The sequence below is a fragment of the Astyanax mexicanus genome, chromosome 11, assembly GCF_023375975.1.
Source record: "Astyanax mexicanus isolate ESR-SI-001 chromosome 11, AstMex3_surface, whole genome shotgun sequence".
NCBI classification, from domain to species: Eukaryota; Metazoa; Chordata; class Actinopteri; order Characiformes; family Acestrorhamphidae; genus Astyanax; species Astyanax mexicanus.
The window spans coordinates 32,741,556-32,755,089 of NC_064418.1; the positions used below are offsets into that span (position 1 = coordinate 32,741,556).

Sequence of the window (13,534 nt, forward strand, 5' to 3'; positions counted from 1 at the left end):
TGCATTTAATGACAAGAACATTTAGTAAGGTCAAGATGATATTGGATGATCACCACTTCACATCATGGTTAACTTCTCAACTCTTCCCAAACCTACTGGATGGACCACCATCATTCCAGAGAACATAGTACAATTGCTAATTAAAAGGACTTTGATTTCCAGCACTGCTGCTGTTCTGCTGCTAAGTCAAATACTCCACAGGAACACACCATTACATATTAAAATTACTGAAGGAAATAATCCACAGGCAAAGACAAACAGCCTCAGGTAAGCCATTATCCTCACATACACATGTGTCTTTGTGTGCTAAACCACGCTGAGCAGCTATAACTCACTCACAAAGGATTCACTGACAGATGTTTGCCTTATAGCGCAGAAGAAAAAAAGACAGTCACAAAGTGGCCTAATTCTGCAGACACACACTCACTCAACCTCACACAACCTCACACAAAGAGCAGTCTGCTTTTCATGGTCTGAGTACAGCGAGTCAGCTCACTCATGCTTTAACCTGCCTCAGACCAGTCTCTCAATCCAGCACAGCACTGTGTGTATGAGTATGTGTGAGTTTATGAGTCAAAAGCTACAGTCTGATTCTTCATTCAATGGTTATGTACACTTAAGGCTTATCATGCACTGATTTGTAAAGAATGAATTCATAAGGTTTGTGATGTCTTATGATTCTCTGTCTTGGCATTTTTACACCTGAAAGAAAGCACCAGAGTCTGAACCAAGTTTACTGTGTTTGTTACACTGTATAAATCTGGTCTGGTTCATTTCACTCTGCAGTTTGAAAATGTGATATATGCATTTGTCATCACATATCTCCCGATGCTCGACACTGATTTGGTTTGTGGAATGTTATAAGTTTGAGCTCACATTCCAGTTCTTTCAAGCCCAAAGAATACAAACATGCACATGCATGATTTAAGAGGTAAGCACATAAGATCAAACAAGGTAATAACTTATTCTTGATCAGCCTAAAATCTATATTACATAATTTTCTGTTGCTGATTTACACCACATTAAGAGAAGGCAGCAGAGTCACTAAACATTTTTTTCAGCATTTAAAAAAGGGGGTTCGGTCCAGCTGACTAAAGCGCTGCCACTATAATCAGTAGATCTCCGGTTCGAATCCTGTTCATGTAGCTTGCCATCGGCTACTGGAGCCTTGAGGGAGCACAATTGGCCGTGCTCTCTCTGGGTGGGTAGATGGCGCTCTCTCCCCACATCACTTCGAAGGGTGATGTCCGCAGCACAATGCGTCTTTGAGCTGATGTATCAGAACAGAGTCGCTGCGCTTTCCTTCGAGCGCACTGTGATGCTGCTCGTCAATGATGCATTAGCAGCAGTTCAAAAAGAGACAGTGGCTGACTTCACATGTACTGGAGGAGGCATGTGCTAGTCTTCACCCATCTGGTGTTCGGGGCATCACTAATAATGGGGGGAGTCCTAATTAGTGGGTTGGGTAATTGGCTGTGTAAACTGGGAGAAAATGGAAGAAAAATTTTAAATAAAATTATATTGTTCAATTGTATCAGATCTATTAAGCATCTATTAAGATCCAGTACAAGTTCCAGTTCCGGTAAAAAAAAAATCTCTACTTATTCAAAAGGGATCTTCGAGCGCATGTCCCTGCCCCCAACCATCAATATCCACCCAGAGAAATGCAATCTGAATCTGCTTGTGTGACACTGTGACCTTTAACTGGCTACATCTGCATTACTCTCTCTTAGGAACAGGTAAGAACACACATAGTCTGCTTTAAGAGAAAGAACATGTCCTCATGTACTGCAGGCGCTGTATTTAAAAGTCCAACTAAATGATGATGTTGCGTAGTATTTTTGAGCTCTGGTGATAAATAAATAAACACAGTGTTCCTCTGAGAATCAGCGGGATGCTGGTGGCCTTCAGTGAACTCCGAGGAAGTGTTCCTATATGACTGCGTCAACACTCAGCCCAGCTATAAACACATGTGCTTCCATAAAGCATAAGCTTGGTGCTGAGAGCGAGTGTATCTGTGGTTATGTGGGGCAGTGAAAGAGTGAGTGAGAGACAGAGAGGTCTATGAATATTTCAGGCACTGCTGAGTCAGTGTGGTGGACAGCACGAGTGAGGCTCATGTAGCATCAATGTACTGGGAAATGATAGACCACCAATTAGCACTGCACTATTTGCAGTTGCCTCAAAAACACCAAGTGGTTAAGCAATGGCAAAAGGAATCATTCATGTGATTTTAGACAATGTTTTATTAAATTCATCTACATTATACACGCAGTACGTCACAAAGTATCTACACAGTCCTCGTACTTTTAGAACATCCAGTTATGCTATATAGTTCTGAAAAAAGAGACTACTTAAAATTATGATTTTCTTTGATTTTACCAAATTGAAAACATTTAGAACATAATCAAGAGGAAGATGGATAATCACAAGCCAAGCTCAACTGCTTGAATTTTTGCACCAGGAGTGGCATAAAGTTATATAAAAGCAGTGTGCAAGACTGGTGGAGGAGAACATGCCAAATGCATGTAAATTGTGATTAAAAAACAGGGTTATTCCACAAAATATTGATTTCTGAACTCTTAAAACTTTATGAATATGAACTTGTTGTCTTCGCATTCTTTGCATTATATTTAAAAGCTCTACATCTTTTTTGTTATTTCAGCCATTTTTCATTTTCTGCAAATAAATGCTCTAAATGACAATATTTTTATTTGGAATTTGGGAGAAAAGTTATCCATAGTTTATGGAATAAAACAACAATGTTTATGTTCCTCAAATATGTATCTATAAATAGCAAAATCAGAGAAACTGATTCAGAAACTGAAGTGATTTCTTCGTTTTTTCCAGAGATGTATATCCATGTTTGTGGACATCCTTTCTAATTAAAGAATTCAGCAACACTAGATTTCACCTTTATCTGAAACAAAAGTGCAATTGCTCACACAGAGCTTGTCTAATCCTTGTAGAGACGCACTGCAAATAAAATAGGACTCTTTGGAGCAGATAACATGAACCATCTGGCATCAGATGACCTAATGCCAGGCATGAAACACAGGGGCATAAAGCACTCCAGTACTGAGACTTGGAGAAGTGAACAGTCAGCGAATGCAATCAAATACTCACAGCAAGCCTTCCTGTGCAGTAGAGATGGACCATCAGTGTTTTTGGCGCCGATTCCGATCGCCGATCGTTTTTCATCTCGATCGGCCAATCGCCGATACAGATATTGGGCTGGGCCAAATGCCACCCAGGTGCCAGGCAAACCTGGTACAGATTCCCCTAATTACATCCACGCCTAAGCGAACACTGGTAATTTACACTGATAGTAAATAAACACAAGTGTTACTGACCCAAATAAACGCTTTTCAGGAGAGAGATAAGTTATGTGTAAATATTTATAAGACACCAGATTTTTTATATTTATATGCCAATAATATATAACTAATAATATATTATATTATTAAGAACAACAGTAATCTAGAGCTGTTGTTCTTTCAGCTAGGGTTTAGATTGGGCTAAAAATCCAGCCTGACTCTGCCTGTCCTCATAAACTGTTTTTACAAGCGCGGACCTAATTTAAACTCCGCATTTTTTAGTAAGTTACAGCAACGTTACAGCAATAAAACGGAGCTTTTAACTAAATTTACAAATAGTTGGAATGAGAGAAATGTTTTAGTGATGTTAATAAACAGTACAACACAGAATAAGACTTTTTTTATTTTACGAAACTGTGACAGCGCTGTGTTTTCTCCACAGCGAGGACGTGAATCACTTATCTAACCAGCCTGTACTGATTTCTGTCCCCAATAACCCTTTCAATAACCTCTAATAGACTTTAATAGTCTTCAGTAGTCTTCTACAGTCTTACCTGCAGCCGTGTTCACTAAACCGCGCAGTCATAAACATTCTGAGGTGATCAGCGCGCAAACTGCACCGTGCCTTTAATTTTATCTGAGCGGAACTGCGGCTTCCTCAGCGCGTCCAGTATAAACCGATACGGAGTGGAGGAGCTGGAGTGTGAGCGCACAGAAGCAGCAGTGAGGAACGAAAACTTGTGCATATCCAGCTCTAAGAACACTGACTATAGTCCCCTGCTGTTGTTAGCTTGTGAGCTAACTAGCTTCGTGACTGATGCGGCTGTTTGCTGCTGAGCTTGTGAGCTAACCCAGCTCTGCGACCGCTCCTGAGCTTAGCTGCTGTAGAGAGCGGCATTATCCTGTTATTGTGGTTAAAACCTTTTTCTTTTCACTGCGAGGCGCATTAGTCCTACATATGAACTGCAGAAACAGTAAAAACGCTCTGAGCTTTGCCTGTAGCCCGTGGCTGGGCTGTAGCTCTGTAGTGGTGTAAAGACAGCGGGGCTTGTTCTGCTGCTGCAGCTCCGACTAGTGGTTGGATGAGGAACTGCAGTGAGCAGGTTCTCAGGCCATCCACACACAGCACTGCTTAACCCTAAACTCCTGAATCAGATCGGCTAAAATCAGAGGAATATCTGCCGATCGCCGATACCGTCTTTTGGCTAAAAATCGGCCGATACCGATACACTGCCGATCGATCGTTCCATCTCTAGTTATTTCGGTACCCTTGATTTCAGAAGAAACATAAAATGTGCAGGTGTCTTGATACTTATACTGGTTTAATGTTACTATGAATGTTTAACTGGGCTTTTCTATAAAAATGCAAATAATGTGATGTTTTCAAGCAAGGCTTCTCAAACTCTTGGCAGATTTTATAAAAATAAATATATAAAAAAAATCCACAGAGCCCCAAACGTTTATTGTAGAAATACAATCCAGATGTTTAAATGTTACAGCACATTAAGAAAACATGCACAACAACCTATGGTTATAAAGTGTAAGTTCATGAGGAATTTACTGGCAAATAATACAAGTCACAAGTTACAAGTCAAGAATTGCTTGCTTTTAGAACTGGAGTGCTTCGTAATTTAATTATTGATTTGCTAATTTATTAAATTTGCATGCGTTCCAGGTGAGTGTGCTTGTGGCTGGGCAATGGACCAGTTACTACTCACAACAACCCTGTATAAACTCTGATTTCTACTGTAGATTCCAGAAAGAAATTCTAAACTGAAAAGTACAATATTTTGAATATCAGAGTGCTGATTTCATCTCAAAACAGAGCTGCAGTGCTCCTTTATCAGACTTTAATATGAAACCAACTTCCTTAAACTCAAAATCTATAAAACATTCTACCACATATATCTGAATATGTGCTCTGAATGGGTGCATTATTTCTTGATACTGTGATATAAATCAATAAAGCAAAGGTCTAGAATATCCACTGATGAAGCCTAATTCAATACAGACCAGAGGCAGCCTTAACACACAGCACACACTACTTCTGACACAGAGTTACACACAGTTCCAACAGCAGCCTGTAGTTTAAGTCCAAAAACACCTTGTCGATTTAAAGTCATATATAATATATACAATATTGTACAATTGCCTATTCCAAAACAGATCAAGAGCAGGGCTGGATGCCATATTAACTTGTTCTCAATACTTTTGTTAATAGTATGCAAGGAAACTTGGTAATGCATAATTAGGCAGGGATTCTGAAATGTTTTGTATGTTTTTGGTCTTTTTATAAAACAATAAAATAACATAGAAAACACATCACCACAACTTGAACTCTATCGGACTATCAGCGATCTGCAAAACAAACACCCAGACGGACTGTTTATTATCGCCGGAGATTTCAACCACGCAAATCTCAAGTCAGTGCTCCCTAAATTCCACCAACATGTGAACTTTGCAACGAGAGGAGCGAGCGCGTTGGTGAGCGCTGCTGAGGACCCGCGACTCCGCCTTCAGAGTGGGTGACAAGGTGGCCCTGAGGAAAGCGAGAGCCGACCTGTCAAGAGCTATCAGAGTGGCAAAGCGCGCACACGCCCAGAGAATCCACAGCCACTTCAAGGACACGGGTGACGCGCGGCGCATGTGGCAGGGCATCCAGGCAATCACCAACTACAGGACAATGCCACCGTCCTGTGAACGTGATGCCTCCCTGCCTGATGCCCTAAACAACTTTTATGCACGGTTTGAGGCACAAAACAACAAGATGGCGAGAAAGACCATGCCCAAGCCGGACGAGCAGGTGTTGTGCCTGACTGCAGTGGATGTGAGGAACACTCTGCGCAGAGTCAACCCACGAAAAGCTGCAGGACCAGACAACATCCCCGGCAGAGTGCTCAGGGAGTGCGCAGACCAGCTGACAGATGTTCTCACGGACATCTTCAACATCTCCCTGTGCAGCGCCACTGTCCCAACGTGCCTCAAGTCCACCACCATCGTCCCCGTGCCGAAGAAGTCCACAGTGTTCTGCCTCAATGACTACCGTCCCGTTGCACTTACACCCATCATCATGAAGTGCTTCGAGAGGCTAGTCATGAGGAACATCAAGACACAACTGCCCTCTTCACTGGACCCCCTGCAGTTTGCGTATCGTCCCAATCGCTCCACGGACGATGCCATCACCACCACCCTTCATCTCTCCCTCACCCACCTGGAGAAGAAGGACACTTACGTCAGAATGCTGTTTATAGACTTCAGTTCAGCATTCAACACCATCATCCCACAGAACCTCACCAGGAAGCTAAGCTCGCTCGGCCTCAACACCCCCCTCTGCAACTGGATCCTGGACTTTCTGACGGGGAGACCCCAGTCAGTCCGGTTCGGGGGCAGCACCTCCAGCACCATCACACTGAACACGGGGGCCCCCCAGGGCAGTGTCCTGAGTCCTCTGCTGTTCACCCTGCTGACTCATGACTGTGCTGCAAAACACAGTTCTAACAGCTTTATCAAGTTCGCCGATGATACAACCGTGCTGGGTCTCGCAAAGGCGACGAGTCAGCATACAGAGAGGAGGTGCAGCGGCTGACAGACTGGTGTACAGTCAACAACCTTCACCTGAATGTGGACAAGACAAAGGAAATGGTTGTTGACTTCAGGAGAGCACAACACACCCACTCTCCACTCAACATCGACGGGTCCTCTGTGGAGATTGTTAAGAGCACCAAGTTCCTTGGTGTCCACTTAGCAGATAACCTCACCTGGACCCTGAACACCAGCTCTACAGCCAAGAAAGCCCAGCAGCGTCTCTACTTCCTCCGGAAGCTGAGAAAGGCCCGTCTCCCTCCACCCATCCTCACACTCTTCTATAGAGGGACCATTGAGAGCATCCTGAGCAGCTGCATCACTGCCTGGTTTGGGACCTGCACCGTCTCTGACCGCAAGACCCTCCAGCGTATTGTGAGGACAGCTGAGAGGATCATCGGCGCCTCTCTCCCCTCCATCACGGACATTTACACCACCCGCAGCATCCGCAAAGCAACCAGCATTGTGAATGACCCCACTCATCCCTCACACGCACTGTTCTCCCTCCTGCCTTCGGGAAGAAGGTACCGCAGCATCCGGTCCAGCACGACCAGATTCTGCAACAGCTTCTACCCCCAAGCCATCAGACTCCTTAACTGCAGAGACTGAACTGATGGTTTTTCTGTACATGCACACACACTCTTACCCCACTTACCCCAGAAAATGGAAAGCACTAAAAACCCTACTACCTCACTGGACTCTATTGCACACTGTGTAATAGAGTAATTACTACCTCACCTGGTCCTTTTTGCACACTGCAAAATTGGCACACTGTCTTGTTATTTATTATTCTTTGTCTGTATGGTGTTGTATTGTCTGTCTGCACTTTTGTACTGTTGCACTATTGTTCTGTCTACACTGTGTTTATGTGCACCATGGTCCTTGGAGGAACGTTGTTTCGTTTCACTGTGTACTCTGTATATAGCTGAAATGACAATAAAAACCACTTTGACTTTGACTTGACTTTGACTTGGAGTGCTGAGAATGATTGCCTAAATAATACCTGCACTCTGGTGGTCCTGTGGGGTCTTAAACATTAAAGAAAATAGAAAAAAATACTTCTATAATCTATAGTCTTCTATAATCAAATAATCTAGTCTATACAGGTCTATACAGAATATAGTGCACAATTTAATAGTCAATTTAAAAGTCAATTCACTGTAACGTGATATATCTCAAAACTGTCAATTTGGATTGTCCCATGATATTAATTTCAAATAAGGAGTTTTGTAATGTCAAAAACAGACTTTATCATCTTTAAAATTAAATTTCTTTTTGAAATCTCTTATTTCAAGTGACAGCAAACATTTAGCCACAAATACTTTTCCAGAGTGTATCTGCTGAGCTTCTCTGCTAGAACACAAAAACAAGTACAAGAAAGAGCCACAATGACTTGGACTTTATGAGGATGGGAAGTGAGGACTTAACACACATAAGCTCTGAGCATGAGTGTGTGTCTCATCAAAGGAAATAAGGGGTTCAAGGTCCAAGGTCATGGCATTCTGAGTAGTTGGTCAAAAGGGACCGAAAAAGAGGAAATGTGTTCCTGTGTGTGTGTGTGTGTAAGAGACCCTGTGGTTTCTCTCGGAGAAGAGGGAGATAGGAGGCATGAGGGTATTTTCCTCTGTTATGAAGGAAGTGGCTGCTTGTGTGAACTGGAGCACAACAAAGATGCGCTCAGTGCCCAGTTTCCTCACACACACACACACACACACACACAGAGACACACACAGAGACACACACACACACAGAGACACACACACAGAGACACACACACACACTACATCTCAGTGCCACATATAGCAGAGTGAAGGACAGGGAGAGGGACACGACATATCCTGAAGAGAGAACCCAAAATGCAGAGAGGTTGTTCTCATTGACCTTTATACATGGTTGGAGACATCAAAAACCACTCACACACCAACACAGACCAACACACACCAAAACTCACACCAACACAGACCAACACACACCAACCACAGACCAACTCAAACGCCAACACAGGCCAACACACGCCAACACACGCCAACCACAGACCAACTCAAACGCCAACACAGACCAACTCAAACGCCAACACAGGACAACACACGGAAACACACGGCCACACACCAACACACGGCAACACACGGCAACACACGGAAACACGGCAACACAGACCAACACAGACCAACACAGACCAACACGCGCCAAAACTCACACCAACACACGCCAACCTCAGACCAACTCAAACGCCAACACAGGACAACACAGGACAACACAAGCCAACACAGGCCAACACCCGGTAACACCCGGTAACACACGGTAACACACGGTAACACACGGTAACACAGACAAATACACGCCAACACATGCCAACGAACGCCAACAAAGACCAACACAGACCAACACACGCCAACGCACGCCAACAAAGACCAACACAGACCAACACACGCCAACACACACCAACCTCAGACCAACTCAAACGCCAACACAGGACAACACAAGCCAACACACGGCAACACACGGCAACACACGGCAACACAGACCAACATGCGCCAGTACAGACCAACACACACAAACACACACAAACACACCTTTCCTCAGAAGAGTAGCAGACTTTTACATTAACCAGAAATAGGGAGTTAAAATGAGGCTTATCCTCTTCCTGTGGTTAAACATTCTGGGCAAGTTTATTTATCCCATGAGAGGTGTGTGTTTGTGTTCGCTTATGTGTGTGTGTTGATTTGTATTCTTTCTGGTTATTTCTGCCGCTCCTTGGTGGCACATCTACAAAGCAGAGGAAGCGGTGCCTTTCTGCCTCCTCCCTTGGGCTGCATAAACTTAGGAAGACGAACACAAACACACACACACACACACACACACACACACACACACACACACAGTCAGGAGGCTGTGCCAGTGGCTTAAACCCACACACACACACAGAGCTATGAGGCCCTGCTCTTTTCCTGTCCTCTTAACCTCTTAACCTGCCCTGCTGACCCCACTTTTCTCCCTGTGTCTCTCTCTCTCTCTCACTCTCTCTCTCTCTCTCTTGCTCTCTCTACTCTGCTTAAATAAGTAACCCCCTGCTAATCTTTCCCGCAGTTTCTCCAGCTTTGAAGATCTCTGTAATACACTCTGATGAGTGTTACCTTTAATGATAATAGTACAACCATAGTTTCCTCTCATCAGTCCAGCACTTTTATTATGCTGCTGCTGCCACCTGCAGGACACACAGTGTACTGCAGCATTACCCACAAATGGGAGGGTAATTCACAAATCCTAAAGTGCAAATTCAAGCGTGCCCACTAGAAGACAAGTCCTCTTCGGCAATCCCAAAGTTATCCAGCTAAATGAGAAATTGTGATTTGTTAATATTCTAACAAGCACCAGACAACCTATGGTGACACAAATCCAGTTTCAACTCTAAAAACTCTTCTTGTCTTCAGCCTAACTACATTTACTTATGTATGTGTGAGAGATTCCATACTAGTAACACAAACAGAAAGGCACACACACATACACATTGTGAGGTTCTGAAACAATGTTTATGCTGAAACAACACATACATATAAACACATACATAATATAAACACCAAAAGTTGTTTTTAGTAACAACACCCGGCTTCATATCAGGCATCCACAGCAGCCACAAAATAATAACGCCATCTCTAGATCAGAGCTGGAAAAATGAGGTGGAGTTTTCCTTTTCTACTACACAAACCTGACTTTCAACAGCTCAATTCAGCTATTCCTTCATCTAGATGACAGATTTATACACTTCTATTATACACCAGTGACAGACAGACTTCTAACTAGACAAACCTAATGTTATGCCTGTCTCAATAACTATTTTTGGATGATTAACTGTTGTGACAAACACTATTACTGTTATCAAATCATGTCACATTTACTTGATACTCGAGTTATTTATTTAACTTGGAGCAATGCACATTAAATGATACCTCTTATTTTTAGGATAATTTTACTGACATTTTTAGAAAATGCTTTTTAATTAACATGTGTTCACTGATTGCTGACCACTCTGTAGGTATAAACAGATCATTACTGATGCATTGGAGACTGCATAACTGGCTAAAATACTGTCAACAAGTGTATTATGTATGAATTCTACCAGTCAGATTGGAAAGAACAGTAAAGCTACTTCGCTGAAGTGCAGTGTTACACAGATGCAGCATTAGCATTAGCCGTGCTAGCTCTATTGCCGCTCAGAGGTGAGTATTATCAGCCTGTAGCCTGCTGCCAACCACAGCTAGCACTGCTGAAGCAGCTTTAGCATTAGCTGCTATCCGCAGCTAGCCTTAGTGGAAATACAAGCTTACTGTAAATAAACAGCACTTTACTCACCCAAATAAACAGTTTTTAGGAGAGAAATCTGTGTGGATTAACATCCAGTTTGACTTTGAAAGAAATATATATTTTTAATTACACTTTTGTTTATTAGCTTAGCTTTACAGGTCTCCTCACCCACTGTTGAGACCTGCTGAATTAAAAGAAAAATATGGCGACCCCCCTATTCCTTTCTACTGTTGCATAATGTGCCTTATATATAAAAATAGTCCAGAAAAAAGACGTTTATTGATAGTGCGCCTTGTAGCAGTGCTCCTTTTATTGTGAAAATATGGTACTAAAATGCTATACATTAGAGATGTGCCCCATCATATCACACATAATAATATTTGCAAAATTCTTGATAAAAAAAAAACTCCATACTGTGATATCGCAATATTTATAAAAGCAGCACATTTTTGTCTTGTTATTCACTGTATCTACTTTTAATAGTTGTTTACAATTTATTTAAAGTTTGTGATAAGTGGATTGTTATATAATTATTATTTTTTTACATTATTTTATTCAAAATCAAGGTCTTGGTAAGTTACTGTCTACTGGATGTATATAACGGGTACTTATATACAAAATAAAATTTCATGTTTAGGGCACATCACCATGTGCTTTTACAATCACACAGAGAATAAAGACACAAGTATATACACTGCTTTTGCCATGTCATATAGAAAAAAGAAAAAGAAAAAAAACGTACACTGCACTGCCAGCGGGGGATGCATGTGTAGCCTCCAGTGCTACTCTGGGTCGTAATTTCTGGTATATACAGTATGTGACACTGTAAACTGAAGAATGTTATATGCCTACACAGTTTGACCTCCAAGAACTTCCAGATATTAAATGTCCCCACCCACCCAACATCAGGCCTTACCAATATGGGCATAATCAAGCCTTTCCTTAAGGTAACACTTCATGATTAATTTTATACACAGCTCTCCCATCACTTTTGACATGTTATACTCTATTCTGAGTACAAATGTTTGCAGACACCTTTTTCTAATTTAATACATTCAGCTACTTTAAGTTGATCCCACTGCAAAGACACACACAGTCTGTCTAGTCTCTGTAGAAAAATGCTGCCAATAGAATAGGACTCTCTGGTGCAGATACACATGAATCGATTGATACTGTGGTAAGTTGGCTTGGTTATCATCCAACATCCTAATCTCACTAACACTTTCGTCACAGCCTTACAGCAATGCTCCATAATTTAGCAGAAATTCTTTTCTGTACAGTAAAGACAGTTACTGCAACAAAAGCTGGATAAACTCTTAAATACTCTTGATTTTAAAATAACATTGTATGAGCAGGTGTCCAAATATGTTTAGCCAAACAAAGCAAGAGGAAAAAGAGAAAGAGAGACAGAGAGGGAAACAGAGGAAATGGTAGGAAGTGGTGGGTGCACAAAGGAAGCCATACGGAGACCGCTGATGGGACAGCAGGAGAAATTTAATCAGTGTGAGCAAGAGAGAGCCAGAGAGTCAGTCTGTGGGGAGAGCACTGGTGTCTGGTGACAGTCTTGTCTTTCTGAGGTGAATCTTCTAGACTTTCTACACCAGCATTAATCAGAACAGAACTGCCAAGAAAATGTACAATAATCAGCCAAAACATTAAAACCACCTGCCTAATATTACATATTCTCCCTCCTGCCAGTAGATGCCTGGATTCCACAAGACTGTTCACTGGTTGTCTTTTCTCTGAGCTCTTTTTGTAAAAACACCCTGCCTGTGTTCTGACATCAGTCATCTAGCCAGCACAAGTTTGGCTTCTGCCAAAGTGTCTCAGATCCTTATGCTTGCTCATTTATCTACTCTCACAGCACAACAACTTCCAGAACCGACTATTCCCTTAAAAGTCAAAATCTCCACCCTAAAAGGTACTACTGTAGTGAAGCCTACACTAATTATATTACTGATACATGTTATAATTTATGGACACTTTTTTTCCACAATTTCTGGAAAAATAACAGTCAGAAAATTATAAATAACTCATTGTTACTACAGTTACTTCCATTTCGATCAGCTCCACTGCTGTACTGAGTATAGTCAATGAACCAGAAATATCCAGCCAAACAGCACTCTGTGGCCACTAATGAGGAACTAGACAATGACCAATGCCTGCTCTGTGGTGGTCCTGTGGGTTCCTGAGAATTAAAGAACAAGGTGATAATAAAGTACTCAGAGAAACGGAAGTACTATCTTTAATTATAGATTTATCTCACTGGAAATTGAACATAGAAATTTTGATAATATCGTGACTTGACTGTGTATGTCGCTCAAAGAAAAACT

The 13,534-nt window shown here is 42.0% G+C and overlaps 1 protein-coding gene across 4 annotated transcripts in view; it reads right to left on the reverse strand.

Annotated features, from left to right (window-relative positions):
* The window catches only part of zmp:0000001200 (dedicator of cytokinesis protein 9), a 122,964-nt gene that overhangs the window by 81,079 nt on the left and 28,351 nt on the right, over nt 1–13,534 (reverse strand). The window contains exon 1 of one of the 4 annotated variants that reach the window (XM_049484898.1): nt 3,872–4,029. The exons of the other annotated variants lie outside the window; for them this stretch is intronic. The gene's annotated coding sequence lies outside the window, so the exon portion shown is untranslated. Of the gene's footprint in view, nt 1–3,871; nt 4,030–13,534 lie in introns of those variants that run through there. 4 annotated transcript variants of the gene reach the window in all.